Here is a 7,576-nt window from a genome sequence, read left to right on the forward strand (position 1 = left end):
TAGAGAGTGGGGGAGGGACAGAGGGGGAGGGAGAGAGAATCTTGAGGAGACTCCCCACTGAGCAAGGAGTCTGATGTGGGGGGGTGGGGAGATCATGTCCTGAGCTGAAATGAAGAGTTGGATACTTAACTGACCAGGCATCCCCTTAGTAAGATACTTTTAAGATACCTTTTAAGGGGCACCTGCATGGCTCAGTTGATTAAGCAACTGCCTTTAGCTCAGGTCATGATCCCAGGGCCCTGTGATTGAGCCCCACACCTGGCTCCCTTGCTCAGCAGGGAGCTTCTCCCTCTCCCTCTGCCTGCTACTCCCCCTGCTTGTGCTCTCTCTCCCTCTCTGTCAAATAAATAAAAAATATTTTTAAAATCTTAAAAAAAACCCAAAACTCTTAAGGTGCCTGTTGAAAAGAGGATAAATGCTCTTGGGAATATGGGGATTGAGAAAGGCAGAGCACTTGGGCCAGTTAGCCGGTTCTCCAGTCATCTAATTTGATGCTTTAAATGTTAACACATTTTCAACCAACAAAGAAATTATGAAGGGTGGCCCTAGAAAGAGAAATCACTCGAACCTTAAATGTAGGCGACAGAGAAGAGGAAAGAATCTTACCAGTGAAATATCTTAGTAGCATCTGTGTCTTTTGAGGAACTATTAGTGTATAGTAGAATTTACACTATCAAAGGATGCAATTCCAGTAAATTTCTGTTCTCCCATGGGTGCACACTTGTGCAGATGATGATGGAGTAAGGGTACGTTTGCTTCAATATGTATTCCTTTGAAGCGGACTGTTCTTGGTAACATTAACCCTAAACTGCTAAAGAGCCTCACCACTTTCCAAATTTGTCAGTAAATTATTTTTTTTAAAAAGTCTAGGGGACGGCTGGGTGGCTGATTTGGTAAAGCATCTAACTCTTGGTTTTGACTCAGGTCATGACCTCAGTGTTGTGAGATCAAGCCCCACATTGGGCACCCTGCTCAGTGGAAAGTCTGCTTGAGATTCTCTCTCTCTCTCTTTCCCTCCCTCTGCCCCTCCCCCTGCTCTCTCTCTCTCTCTCTCAAATAAATTGATAAAACCTTTTTTAAAAAATCTTTAAAAAAATCTCTAAAGAAAGTTAGCTAGTAAACTACTTGAGTATACCCAGCAGATCAAATAATTTGCCACACTGACTGGATACTAGGTTCAGCGTAAGAATTCTAGAGAGAGGATTATTAGGGAGGTAAGAATGCTTTTTACTGCCACTGAGAAAAAACGCTGATTGCTACAAAAGTGTCTGGATATTTTAATATTTTTCTGCAAGTTTTAAATTACTTATTTATGTACCCCCATTTCCTAAAGAGGAAGGAAGGGATAGAGCTGAGTGATAAATTAGACAATGAGAGTGGTTTAGTGGGCCATGGTGTCTTCCCTTTGTGTTCCCATTTGCCGACTGTTAAGGAAATCACAGTGCACCGTGTATAAATAGGGCACAGGTTCATTACTCAGCACTTTAGTCAGCGAATCACCATTCCTGGCATCTCTGCTGCGGCTGTTAGGAAACTCCAGAGGATTTATTGTGAATGAGATGGGCTGGATGTGCTGTCTCCTAGCTGGATTTTACCAGTTTGTCCACATTTTGAGGACTAGCCAAATGATTTTTTAAGATGCTCCTGGGCCATCCCAGTTTTTGTAATGATTCTTGTTCTCCACAACTAGCTAAATTTATTTCATTATGATTTGTCAAGGGTTAACTAAGAGAAGGAGTAGCTGGGGACTAAGAGAGTAGGTCTAAAATGAAAGAGGGAAAAAAAAATCATATATTTTGAATGGGTATAACTGGTGGCCTAAGTAGGAGGCAAAGCGGCTCCAGAGTGGAATGAAAAGAATAAAAATAGGAACACAGTTGGGTAGAGCAGAAAAAACATGCACAGTTAAAACAGATCAATGTGAATATGGCTCTTGAGCCCATTACGTTTCTAAAATTGAGAGCAATAAACATATTGAATGTTTATTCTAGGGACCTTTCTTCAAAAGACAGAATTCTGATTCTCAAGGAGTGAACTGTCTTTATCCTCTGTCACAGTGTTTTTCACACAATGTCGGAAGAAGGATGCATCAAAAGTTGGTAGAAGTGCTGTAATTCCCTACATGGTGGTGGTAAAGTTCAGTTGTGCTGACTAGAGCAGTGCCCTTCCAGACACTCAGATGTTCTCATAAAACAGCTGGCATTGCCTGAAAGGGAGGTATTGTTGGTAGGTAAGCCAACATCCCGGGGCCTGGGACTCTGCCAACATCTCATATAACAAACATGCTGCTGATCCACTTGTGTTTATTTTCCCAGACAAAAATGATTGCAACACACTTCAGGGCCAACACAAAATCTTTGCCTTTGTAATGTATTAACTTACTCTCAACCTTCAGACATTCAAAATTGTTAAAGTAAACAACAATATCCAACTTAAAAATATATAAAAATTTAACTACAAACTCAGTTGGCCAAGAGGTTATTTGTGTATTACAAATACACAAAATGATCACTGGTAAAGTGATCACTGGTTTTGTTTTTGGGGGGGATTTTTTGGGGGGGTGTTGCTAAAGAAGAAAAAATATTCATATTTCTGTTATATATATATATATATATATATATAATAATTTTCTTTCATCAGGCAGCTCTGATTTAGTGGGACATGTACTAGATTAAATGTCAAAACATTTGGATACTAACTGTGGAGTCATTTAATCTCCTTGAACTTCAGTTCATTCATTTGTAAAATGAGGATAGTAATGCTTCCACTGACTACTGTACAGGATGATTAAAATGGTTCAGTGAGATATTGTACACAAAAGCAGTTATCACCTGCAAGGTATAGGGGTCATCTTTGTTGTCCTTGCAACAGATGCTGCTCCTGACTACTGGGGAGGCAGAGGAGACTATCCCAGTTCTGTCTCAGTTCTCTAGGACTCAGAGGCTAGAAGAAGAGAAGGGAGTGGTTCCTGAGTTGACAACTCCATTTTTTCATTAAAATTCAGAGAAAATAATTTTCGGGCTTCCCCACCCCCCCAATGAAACAAGAGTCCTTCCCTCAAAATGCTGAAAACACTCTTCAAGCATTTAGGCTCTTCCTTTGTTTTGCTTTTTTATTTAGCTCAGTGTTGTCCAACACAGTAGTCACTAGTGACTTGAACACATGAAGTGTGAGATGTGTGTAAGAGAAAAATACATGCCAGAATTTGAAGACAGTAGTCCAAAAAGACAAAAAAGTAAAATATTTTGCTTATATATTTTTATGTTGATTACATGGTATAATAATAGTATTTTAGATTATTGGGTTGAATAAAAGATGTTGTTAACATAAATTTTATCTGTTTTGATTATAAAATCTGGCTACTATAAAATATATAGTTATAAATATGGCTCATTTTTGTATTTCTATTGTACAATATCACTCTAGACGATCACAGGGAAGGAAAGAGGTATTTCCTAATGGCCTTATTTACATGCTTCTTGCATTTCTCAGTCTCTATCCACCCTAGTACAGGGCTCGCTTTCATTATCAGTCCAGTTCTCAGACAGCCAGTTCATTTGAGAAGTAGTACATGAAGAAACCAAAGAAAGATGAATAGGAAGGCCATTCCATCACCCTTACAGCACATGGCACAAAGTAAGCAGTCAGTTTCATCCCTTTCTTCATTCATCCATTCATGTACTCAGTGAGAATAGGAATGGAGACATTTGGCAGTATCATACCCTGAAGGGACAAAACAGAAGTGATTTCTCTCTTTTCATGCTTATCGGTTCTGAAAAGGAAGAAATACTCTGATTGAGCTTTATATTGTCCGTGTTCAAGTCATTTATAATAATCTTATTCTGTAAGATGGTTATTTGCATATATTTTTTATCTCCCTTCTGAAGGTCTAGATGCTTTGAAGTCAGGAAATGTATTTTAGATACCTTGCTTTGTACCTAACAGGTGCTCAGTAAATGTCATAAAATATTATGGGTAAAATAAATACTATAATCATTTCTTTAATTTACCTTTCTGGTCAAAATTAAAATTTGAACCTAAAATGCCATGTAATTGATTTGGTGTTGATGATATATACATTTTTTAAAATGTGGCTTGTGGTGCAAGATACGTTGTGTTACCTTTTAACGGTTAAAAAAATTCAGATTTTTAAAATCACCTACAGAAGTAGTTTATTTGAGAGTGGATAAATTCTTACTAGATTAAATCCTGGCTAATGAGAAAACATTTATTCCTAAAATACGGTCCCCACCCACTTTGGTCATCTCAGCAACAAACTGATAAACCCTGTATGAAATATGAAAAAAAGAATAAGAGAAGAACAATAATCCCATTAACCTGGCAGATCTGGAATGAAAACTCAGCCCGGGAATGGAGCAGGTTGGAGGTGGGAACAGCCAAACTGCACAGTGAACACTCAGCAGGCTCCCAGCCCAGCAAACCCCCAGGGTCTGAGTGTGGAAGGGAGGGCTTGGGGGAAGGGCCCAGCTCGACTGCAGGGATCAAAGAGAAGCAGGGGAAACAGCCAGAGCGGTGTCTGCTCTTTGAGCAAAGATAATGGAATCCTCTCAGGGGGAAGAGAATGAACACACAGAGAGATTTAAAAACACAACAAACCCAGAGCTGATCTGATTCCTTTATTCCATACCTCAAACTCATCAGGCTTGTCCTCAATTCAAAATCACACCATATTGAATTACAGGGTTAGAAAAAAATAAAAGGGCATCCTGTTGAGTGTTTTTCCAACCGAAGGTTGCAACTCTATAGTGTGGGAAGTCAATTACTTGAGGGGAGATTTGCATTTAAAAAATGAAATAAGATAGAAAGTGAAGGATATGCACATAGTAGGGATAAATACTGTTTGTGGAAATTTTGGGGTGTGTGTGTGTGTGTGTGTTGTGTGTGTCTTTATACAGATAAAACACATTTCCTATGGGTCTCAGTCAAGCAAACTGTCAGCCTCAGTGAAAACTGATGTGGTCTACCCCCTAACTGAGGTATATAAAAATCAATTCTAGAAAATCAGATCTTCAGGAATAGTGATTTCATAAACTCTGAGACTAATCCTCACTCGATGTACTCTTCCTGCGTTCTACACATGTAGAAAATGTCACAGACTCAGTGCAGCCCTTCGACAAACACAGTAAGTTCTTCAGATAAGAGTTCCAGGATCAGGCATTTCATTCTGATGAAGCTAATGATGTTTGTCAGGAACTGTGGGCGACCTTCCTTTAAAGCCCCTAATTAAGGAGCTGGGATGAAAAAAAAAATGGTAATAGCATGTCTCAAACGTGAAGCTGCTGCTTGGTTCCTATTCATTAGAGAGCCCACAAACTGTGGGCTCTATTTAAGGAAGGTCTGGGATGGTTTGAGGGAAAAATATCACAATCCCTCAAATGTTTCTCTTTAGTCCAATTCTGCTCTCAGCTTACTTATCTCGCCTCGACTTCTTGAAATTTTAGTCAAATTTGGTTTACAATCTGCTTCATGATTTGAAAGCAGACCGGAATGAATAGAGAAAGGACCAGACAGAGAAGAGAGCAGAAACTGTTAAAAAGATTCTGGTAAATTGTGAAGGCGCTCCCCGATCCACTCAAGACAATGGCCAGTGACTGAGCGAAGTGATCGATTTCTAACTCTCCAGGAACTAAGCATCATATTCAAGGCCAACTAAATGAAGGAAGGACCATTAACAACAGACTTCAGTATTTTCTGCAAAGCATGAAAGACAACAAGACAATGTGGGGGGGAGGGGTGCGTGTAGAATCCCTAAAAGAAGCCTGAGTAAGGTTGTGTAGCAGTAAGAAGGCAGATCTCTTCCCACCCAGACACAAAAGGAAAGCACTGAAGGTTTTACAATGGTGTGGCCACTAAAAATACCATTTAAAGATGGGCAAACTTCTTTATCGCCCCAAGAAATCAAAGTAAACCATCTGAAACCCAAGCACTAGGAAATTGCCCTGCTCAGATAAAGGACCCAATGAGACAGTGAAACAGCACGATCACTTTCAGAGAGCAGGAGGCTGCCTGGCTGAACCTCGAGCGGAACCTTTCCTTGGCGCTCAGTGCGGTGAAACAGACATTCTCTCAACTGTATCAGAGACATGGATTTTAGTTGTAATTATGGTCTGCTAATCTGGTGTAGCCTTAGTTAAACAAACAGAATCACCACATTATCATTAGGATGGCAATCTAGCTTCTCTCTTGCGCAGGCCAGGGAGTGAAGACTATTATTGCCAACTTTGATTCTTATCTAACCTTTTTGGAGCCCCAAGTGAAGTTTTTTTCTAGTTTCTCTAGGTGAAGAGATATGTGCCACCCTCCCATCTCACAGAGTTTGGGAAAAACCACCAAAAGGCAATATTTACACATGTCATAACTGGGTGCTGAATTGCCATGGGTGAGTCTGTGTGGTCCAGCCTCTCTCTCCCACAGTGGGAAACTGGCACAGAATGGGTCACGTTCTCTGTTTTCCTGTCCTTTCTTCCTGGGCCCGTCCCTCCTCTCAGTTAACCTAGTCTGAAGCCTTAGGGTTGTGCTGTCGTATTTTAGATGCAGAGGAATATTTCTGGTTAAATCATTACTTTCTCCTAATTCTGAACCTCTCATGGTGAGAATTTCAAGTTAACTGAGGACCAATATTAGGGATAATTTGGAGCAAAAAGCCCAGCCGGTGGTTCCTTGAAATCATAACATAATAGCAACGCTTTCCTCATTCATGAGCCTCTTAATAAGCACTTGTCTTCTTCCTTCGTTCTCTTTCTCCCTTCATTCCTTCCTTCCTTTTAAAAAAACAAAACCAAATCTATTGTTTAGAGCAGTTTTAGGCTTACAACAAAATTGAGAGGGGGGTACAGAAATTTCTCAAATGCCCCCTGCCCCACACATGCACAGCCTCCCCCATTACCAGTATCACTCACCAGAATGGTTTGTGTGTGTGTATTTGTGTGTGTGTTTTACTAAGGATGAACCTGCATTGACACATCATAGTCACGCAAAGTCTACAGGTTACCTTAGGGTTCACTCTTGGTGGTGTATATTCTAGCAGTTTGACAAATGTGTGATATCCATCCATCATTATAATATCATACAGCATAATTTCACTGCTCTAAAAATCCTCTGTGCTCTACCTCTTCATTTCTCTCCTTCCCCCACCCCCGGCAACTATGATCTTTTTATTGCCTCCATTTTTGCCCTTTCCCAAATGTTGTATAGTTGGAATCGTACAGTATGGAGCCTTTTCAAATTGGCTTCTTCCTTTCCACCTTCTTTCCTTCCAAGCTTTTATTTATTTGAGAGAGAGAGAGAGTTAGAGACAGAGACAGAGAGAGTGTGAGTGGAGGGAGGGGCAGAGGGAGAGGGAGAGAGAGAGAGAGAGTCCCAGGCAGACTCCCTGCTGATCATGGAGCCCACATGGGGTCCCCGAGATCATGACCCAAGCCAAAACCAAAAGTCAGACGCTTAACCAGCTCCTAGTAATGTATATTAAAGTTTCCTGCATTTCTTTTCATGGCTTGATAGCTCATTTCTTTTTAGCACTAAATAATATACCACTGTCTGGATGTACCACAGTTTA

The sequence above is a fragment of the Lutra lutra genome, chromosome 1 (assembly GCF_902655055.1).
Source record: "Lutra lutra chromosome 1, mLutLut1.2, whole genome shotgun sequence".
NCBI classification, from domain to species: Eukaryota; Metazoa; Chordata; class Mammalia; order Carnivora; family Mustelidae; genus Lutra; species Lutra lutra.